Genomic DNA, 7682 nt, shown 5'->3' with positions numbered 1-7682 from the left:
TGTGCGAAATTTTACTTATATCTAAGGTCTAATCCCCCTAAGCAAAAACTGAAATGACGCTCCTGACAAGCATCCAAAAATCTTGAACAGAAATATCATTTTCAGTTTACAAATCTGTTTCGCAATAACCGTCATTCTGTGTCTACTTGTTGCAATTTACTCTATTCTATATCATTAGGAAAGTCAGTTACGAGAGGAGCAATTGATTGTGCCGATTTCTTTATCTCATTTGATGGGCTAATCATCTCCAAATGTTTCATGACGGTATTATGAAGCGTATCTCTCTCTCGAGTTGAGTTGAGTTGAGTTGAGTTTAACGTTTCGTTCAACATCAAGGCTATGTGAGAGGTGGACCTACTAATTAACGTAGAATCCAAACCACATAAGGTCCCACCGGGAATTGAACCCGGTTATTCCACGCCAAAGTCGTGTACGCTAACCGCTTAGCCACGGGGGAGCTCATATCTCTTTCGAAAAATGAAATTAAATGAAATCTTAAGTGTTACGTCCCACGGTTATGCCGGTTATGCTAAAGGAGACGGTGATGATGAGAGATGAGTAAAATGGTGGAATGAAAAAAGTGGGAGGAAACGGGACAACCCCGAGAAAAGCCACGAGCACGGTGTTTGTTCACCACGAAGTCCACACGGCGCGAGCTGGGATCGAACCAGGGACCTCAAGCACCGGAGGTGAACGCTATACCACTGAACTACCGCGCCCCCGTATCTCTTTCGAATTTGATGTACTGCTTCAATATATAATTCAAGACACCTGAGTTAAAAATCTTGCAGTCTATAATTTGGGAGATTTCTTGATGCCATGGATAAGGAAACTTTTGCTGCAAAGTACATTTCATCTGCAGATAAGAACTCCTTTTGGTTTCTGAACTCTACATTTTCTAAGAGCTTTCGGATCATGCGCAAAACCAGGAGTTTTCAACATTTTTTAAAGAAAAATCAGTAGACCAGGAGATAACTTAAAAAAAACAGGAGATCTCCTGGAATATCAGGAGACCTGGCAACACTGGATGGAAGGTAGTCAGAAGTGCATATATAATACACTTAAAGGAAAGGAAGATGCATGGAGCAGTCATTGCTAAAGAAAAAACAAGCAAAGTGCAGTGTTACCTGAAATATCGAGACTTGTGAAAGCAGGAAATGTGTGATGCAATAACAGAAGTACAAGCACTTGCACGATGTGAAAATAATTTGAAACACAGATAGAAGACATAAAGTACGTGCATTCATTTCTTTCCTACGGAAAAACGGTTGTTGGGGACACAAACCTCCTGTAAATTGTGGCAACGCCGAAAGTCAGAATTCATGATACAGATAGATAATATACCTAATCTAAGTTAAGCTATGATGTTGACAATGCATAAGTTGCACGTGTCTTGGCTGATAACTATATGTGATGCAAATTGCAATGCGGAATACCAATATGGGGAAACTCCATGTGAAAGATAAAGCTCAATAGGCTGTACAAACATACTGAACGTTTTATTGACTGTTCGTGATGTAACGAATGGATATTGCTTACATGTGTGCACTAACCTTTATTTACCATTTCTAAAAACGTTAGTGTTTGTCTCCGAGATCAATAACAACTTTTGGCAATGTTATGCATTGCGGGATGAGTAACAAACAGCTATACCGTAACAAACAGTGATCGATATATATATCGTCGAAGGAACGTTTTAACATCTTTGATTGTCGTTCTAGTTATCGGGGAGATCGATGTCGAGTCATTTGGGCGAGTTATTCCTGCTCGCCATTCCGTGGGAACATTTTCATTGCATTCAATTCAATAAAAATTCTGTTAGGAGCATATTTACTAATTATGTCGTGTGGGGAATCCCTTGCGCACTCAGAGCACATTGCTAAAATATGCATTTGTGGATGACATATGTGTGATTTATGTTACACTGATATTGACCAGCACTGCATGTTTTCTTGCCTTCGACATAACGCGTGCTGAAATATACTTTTGGACAGCTCTAGCTCTGAAACTATGCACTTTCTAACAGGTTCATATGACTATTTTCTATTTTGATATAAAGAATCACCTTTCTTTTCGGTACAGTCCATTTAACACCCTGGATATATATATATATATATATATATATATATATATATATATATATAGTGTACCAAAAGTAGATGAATATAAGAAGATATGAGTAAAGATATGAAATTTTGGAAAGTCATTTGAAACAGGGGGTTTTCATTCTTAAGTGGTGGATTTGTTCCAATATCACTAGCCATTTGGCTCCACACTTCTCAGGCGCCTTATGGTAAATAAATAAGTAAGGTTACAACTTCACCATACTGTTTCCTTAGGTCCTCACAATACCAACAATACAGCAATGTGGGGAAATTTATTTCACTTTTTCTAGGTTCCCTAACATAACAATTCGCTCGTCTCTGATAACATTTTGACGTGTCATTACGTTTTTTTCTAACAGCTTGTTGAACAGGAAACCTATAGGTTTCATTTAACATTGAGTACCTTACTAGTGTGAAGTCACAATGGCTGGTACAATTTTTTAAAAAAATCGCACCATTCTAGATTGGAAATCACATATTTATAACAACTTTCTCTCTTTACATTTTTTTCTATCCTCACTCACGATAGAGTTAGCCTGTGACCGGAGACTTTTGATACACTCATCTTTTTACTTGCATTTGCTGTTGACACAAAAATCCTTAAGTAACTGAAACACTAGATAAGTTCCAAACAAATAGCACTATGTGAAAATCAACAAGGAAAATTTTAATGAATGAAAGGCGAAGACCGAAAGAGAGGACAGCTAGTCAGACAACAGTATTATCAACTCTTTTTATTAAAAGAACAAAAAAAAAAAAAAAAGAAAGAAAAAAAAACATCTAAACTTATATAAGTTGGGGCTTTGCTAGACCACGACATTAATAATTAAGGCTTATACCGATGTTCTTTGAAGTGAAATATTTATAGTCAACAGACAGGTATTATAAAGCAAGATCTGAAAATTATTTTTGTTATAATTTCATTGTTTCAATTTTACTGTATCCTGAATAGTTGTCATTTTGCCTTAATTGTCTTATCTTCTTCACAAAAAAGTTTTCACTTAGTTCTCAGACAAAACTCTTAATTACCATTAATTAATTCTTCTGTTCTAGACTTTATGTTCTTGCTGTGGTGTGGTTTTGTGGTTTTGTCTAACTGTAAGCCCGTAATTCTCAGAGAGAATATAAATCAGTTCCTCAACTTCTCTCTTTCTGTATTTAACGAGGAAGGGAAAATTGGCAAAATCAGATTTTCTTCATTCTCATTAGAAACCAATACTTGAGCAGACTTTCTTTCTTCTTCAAACTGACAAGCCAAAGAACAAATATCTGTACTTACCCGCAGTGCCTGTCAATTAGGTTTTGTGGTCTATGTATACAAAGACTTAAACTATTCATATTAACTTAAGTTTGAAATAATTCAAAATAGTTGTTTGAGATATGCAAACATGATCAAATATGTACATATTATACTCCAATCTGAAAGGGTAACAACCATTTTCAAATGATGTGCCAATATGAACATGCTAAGGAACTTTTGGAATTAGCGAACAAAGACAAAAATATTGCAAAGTATAATATATAATTCTTGACAATTAAAATGGTTTGAATTGCCTTCATTTATTATAGTATTGAAAAGGTGTAAACGTCCTACATGTATTTGATGTGGATATGGAAGTGTGGGGAACACAAAACGTAGCTGACCTAGATTTCTTTGTAATTACCCGTATGTTCAGTGGCCCATTGTATTCCTTCCAGTAGAAGGTGAATCCATTGCCAATAAAATCCGCAGGTTTGAAGACCTCACGTAAGGTAATTTGCACAGCCTCCACATTAGCAAAGGTCTTTACAGAGAAGAAGGTTTGCAAAGAGCAAGAAAGATGTGAGTATGTAAAGAACGATTCAGGCCCAAGAGCGTAATAGGGCTGGTGGGGTAAAACCTTTCAACCAAAGTTCATTAATTTCCGACGTGTCTTTTTAGCAGTAGCATGTTGGGTAATAATCCATTGGTGATTGACATGATCAGGCCGCTTCTACCGCTATGATTCCTGTAGTCTATCTTTCCGTTCACAGTAGATCGCTTTAATGATTAGATCAGGTTCCAGTACTTCCCAATGAATTATGCCTTGAATATCCCTCCATACACTTAACATCTTTTTTAGATGAAGTTCTTATTTGGACTTCGATGGAGGCAGTTATGAAACCCGACACATAGTTCGGTGATGCTTCATGTTCCGGTCCATAACCCTCTTCTTATCTCCTGTGACAATCCATGTCAATAGAAGTCATTTATCTGTCGGGAAAGCAAGGAAACACATGCCATGACTTGTCTAGCTGATGTGCAACACAACAATCGATTTTTATGGTGAAACCTGGAGCCGTATGTCTTCTTCCGACGACTTTTCTCGCGGCTAAGCGTTAGTGCATGCACCTTAGTTGTGATAGAACTGGGTTCGATTAGTGGCGGAAGCTCATGTTTTACGAATCATACATTAAGCTGTATGTCCATGTCCCATATAGTGTCGTTGCTGAAAGAGACGCTAAATTTGAAGCTACAAAACCCTTCTTTCCCTTATTTATCAGCGTTTCCGCTAATTAATCTACTCTTAGATTCGGACTGATTGTTGTAGCTTGATCCAGATCCTCTTCGGAAAACAATTATGGACGACCAGACTGTGATTGAACTTGGTAGGATCTGAGTTTTAGAAACCAGCGACGACATGTGCTTTCTTAGTTTCATCATTACCATTCATTTTTCCAATGTTGCGGGGAACCATGGCCGCTCTACTGCCTTTATCTAACTCAAACAACAAACAGTATCTCATGTTATTTGTCTCCGTTTGATAGACACAACTTTGTCTCTAGCTACAAGCCACTAGTACACATTCACTTCCTGCTGCTACTGTAACGTTCTTCCGATAGTATGATTACCGTTTCAAGCGCTTGGAGCGTCACAACACCTTTCACTAGTGATCTATCACAAACGAGTAGAACTTTAGCACATACTCAATAAAACCAGTTAGTCAATAAGAAAAATGTTATCCACACCTCTTTAACGATTTGATTCTAGTATTTACAACAGATTTTAATGATATAGTACACTGTCTGCAAATTTCCCATGAGAGAAATACGAACGCGAAGTTCCCTCTTGCTTTTATTTTCGAAGGCAATACTTCTGTAATTAAAGTCAAGGGGTGGATATATGAAATTATTTCTGAGTTTTTGAACTGTTTGAATAAATGATGTAAGAAATTCAGAGTTTGTATGTATTAAGAATAAATATTTAAATGCAGATTTGGCTACACTTTTAAATTTGAAAGTAAGTTTTCTTCGCTTCAGCGATTTTAGGCCTTACTGTTCTTTAATTTTCATTTTTCTTTCAGACGTCATTTCAATGGTCCGTCATCAAATTTGTGTTCTGAACAGTCAAGAATAACAAAATATCGCATGCTTAATCAGTATGTTCATACTGGTTTTAAACTATATTGAAATAATTACTTGTATCATATCATTTATAAAATTATTCAAAAAATATTAAGTCTATATGTATATAATTCAAGAGCTTCACTCTGTTAGTTAAATAATTCGCTCGTAGTTAATATTGCAGTGAACGCTGTCGGGCAGTTTCGCCATTTGCAAAGTTCAAGTTCTGAGAATTCCACATCAAGATGACGCGTGTATGATTGGAAGTGTTAGTGGCGTGTAAATGAATTATATATTTTTGCACAATCTTTATAATTATTTTGATGTTTGTTATAATAGAAACAAATGCGAATTGTTGTAACACTCTTGACATTTGTTACCAATGTTCAAATTTAAGCACGGAAGAACTTTTAACTTATAACTAATTTGTGACTTCCCCAGATATAACTCTCGAGCATTGGACATTCTAGAAACAAATGAAAGTCAAGTGACTTACTGTTTGAAGGAGTGTGGCGGAGATAGTACCAATTCATAATTGTAGAAAAAGCTAATTGCCTACCTCAAGGGGAAGAAATTGTCTTCTTTTAACCCTCAACACTTTTGTATAACAAAGAATGAAATAAATCAACATTCCCAATGGCTTTTAAATGTTTTCTGTACCTGTACTCTAGGATTGTTCAACACTTAGAAATTTCTTTTCAAAAGTTACTGTAACTCTTCGGTCAGGGACACTCCGGCATGAGTAGGAGTTTCAACTTTCAATTCGTATAAACTTTATTGTTTCTTATTAATTTTTCATGTCGGAAAAAAATAGAATATTAGAAACTTCTTAGAAAAGCAAGATACAAAATCATCTATAGAACTATTCACAGTAGTCATATAACCTTTCATCAGGTATGGAAAGATCATTAAGGAATTTGATCAAATATAAAATAAACAATATAGCCTCTAACATTAAGTATCAAACTATAATTATGATACGTGAATGATTTTCATAATAATTACAGCTGAACATAGATTCTCAGCCAACATCTTCCTCTTAATGTATGAATTTTAATTCTGTTCATTAACAATGCAATAAACGTTTTGATTCTACCTCTTTTTCCTTCCTGGCACGTCCCCTGGACTATTGATGTGTAATTAGTTTAAGTATAAAAACTATTATAAATTTTATTTTGAAGGCATATATTTCAATAAAATTATTTTTATCAAGTATTATTATGTTTTAAAAATCAGTTTTCATAAATAACGTAAACTTTATTGTGTTTAATTTTTGTGCCCTCTTTTGAACAAAAGTTTACTTGATGAAGAAGAAATTCCGTCTATTTGGTTCAAGATGCCATCGTAATTTGGACAAACATAAGTTTCAATTTTATTTTTACTTGATGTTGCATATTAAGTGTTTTATTGATCAACAACAGGCTATCATTTTTCTTGAATGTAATGGAAAATGTAAAATAAATAGAAAAATAGTAACACTGGTGTACTCGTACTTGAGCTAAGAAAATTAGCAAAATTAATATTATTCCCTTGTTAATTATTTCGTTAATTCCACTTCTTGTTTTATTCAATTGTTTTTAATATGAAATTCCACTAAAAAGTATTTACACATTAGCAACATAGTTAAACAGGAAAGCTCTATGTAAATAGTTACTAGCAATGCAATTTAGTTGATGGATCCCTTTACCCTTCATTTGTGTATATAAAGAGGCTGTGTGAGCTTCTCTATTGCTATAAACACAACGTACGCTTCATCTATGTGTAACTAGGATTTGTTACTGGTGGGAACTCTTGAGGTTCACAACTCAAGCAAAATTTTAGACCTAATTCTCACACAGACATATTACTGAAAAGAAATTACTTCGGAACTAAACCAATTTATGAAGAGACTTAGCATTGCTGGGGTTTAACATATCTAAACATACTGTCAGTGTTTAACATATATTCAAGTGCTTCTTATTTCACTGAACACTGCAAATATGTAGAAAAATCAACATTGTACCCTACAACGTCTTATATCGGGAAAATTTGAACACTCTGAGTTGTACATTGTTCGAGGTTATTCAGGTTTTAAGATTTAGATTTCTGGGCTTGCAGCATCTATGGCCATTTAGCCCATCACGTATGAAGGATGACGTACCTCGGCAAGCACGCTATTCGGGGAAAAGGGAAGGAAGGAAGCGAAGTGAGACCTGTAAGTTAGGTACCACTCCG

This window comes from Thermobia domestica, chromosome 14 (assembly GCF_964235325.1).
Source record: "Thermobia domestica chromosome 14, izTheDome1.hap1.1, whole genome shotgun sequence".
Classification (NCBI taxonomy): Eukaryota; Metazoa; Arthropoda; class Insecta; order Zygentoma; family Lepismatidae; genus Thermobia; species Thermobia domestica.
Note: the sequence above shows the minus strand (reverse complement) of the source record.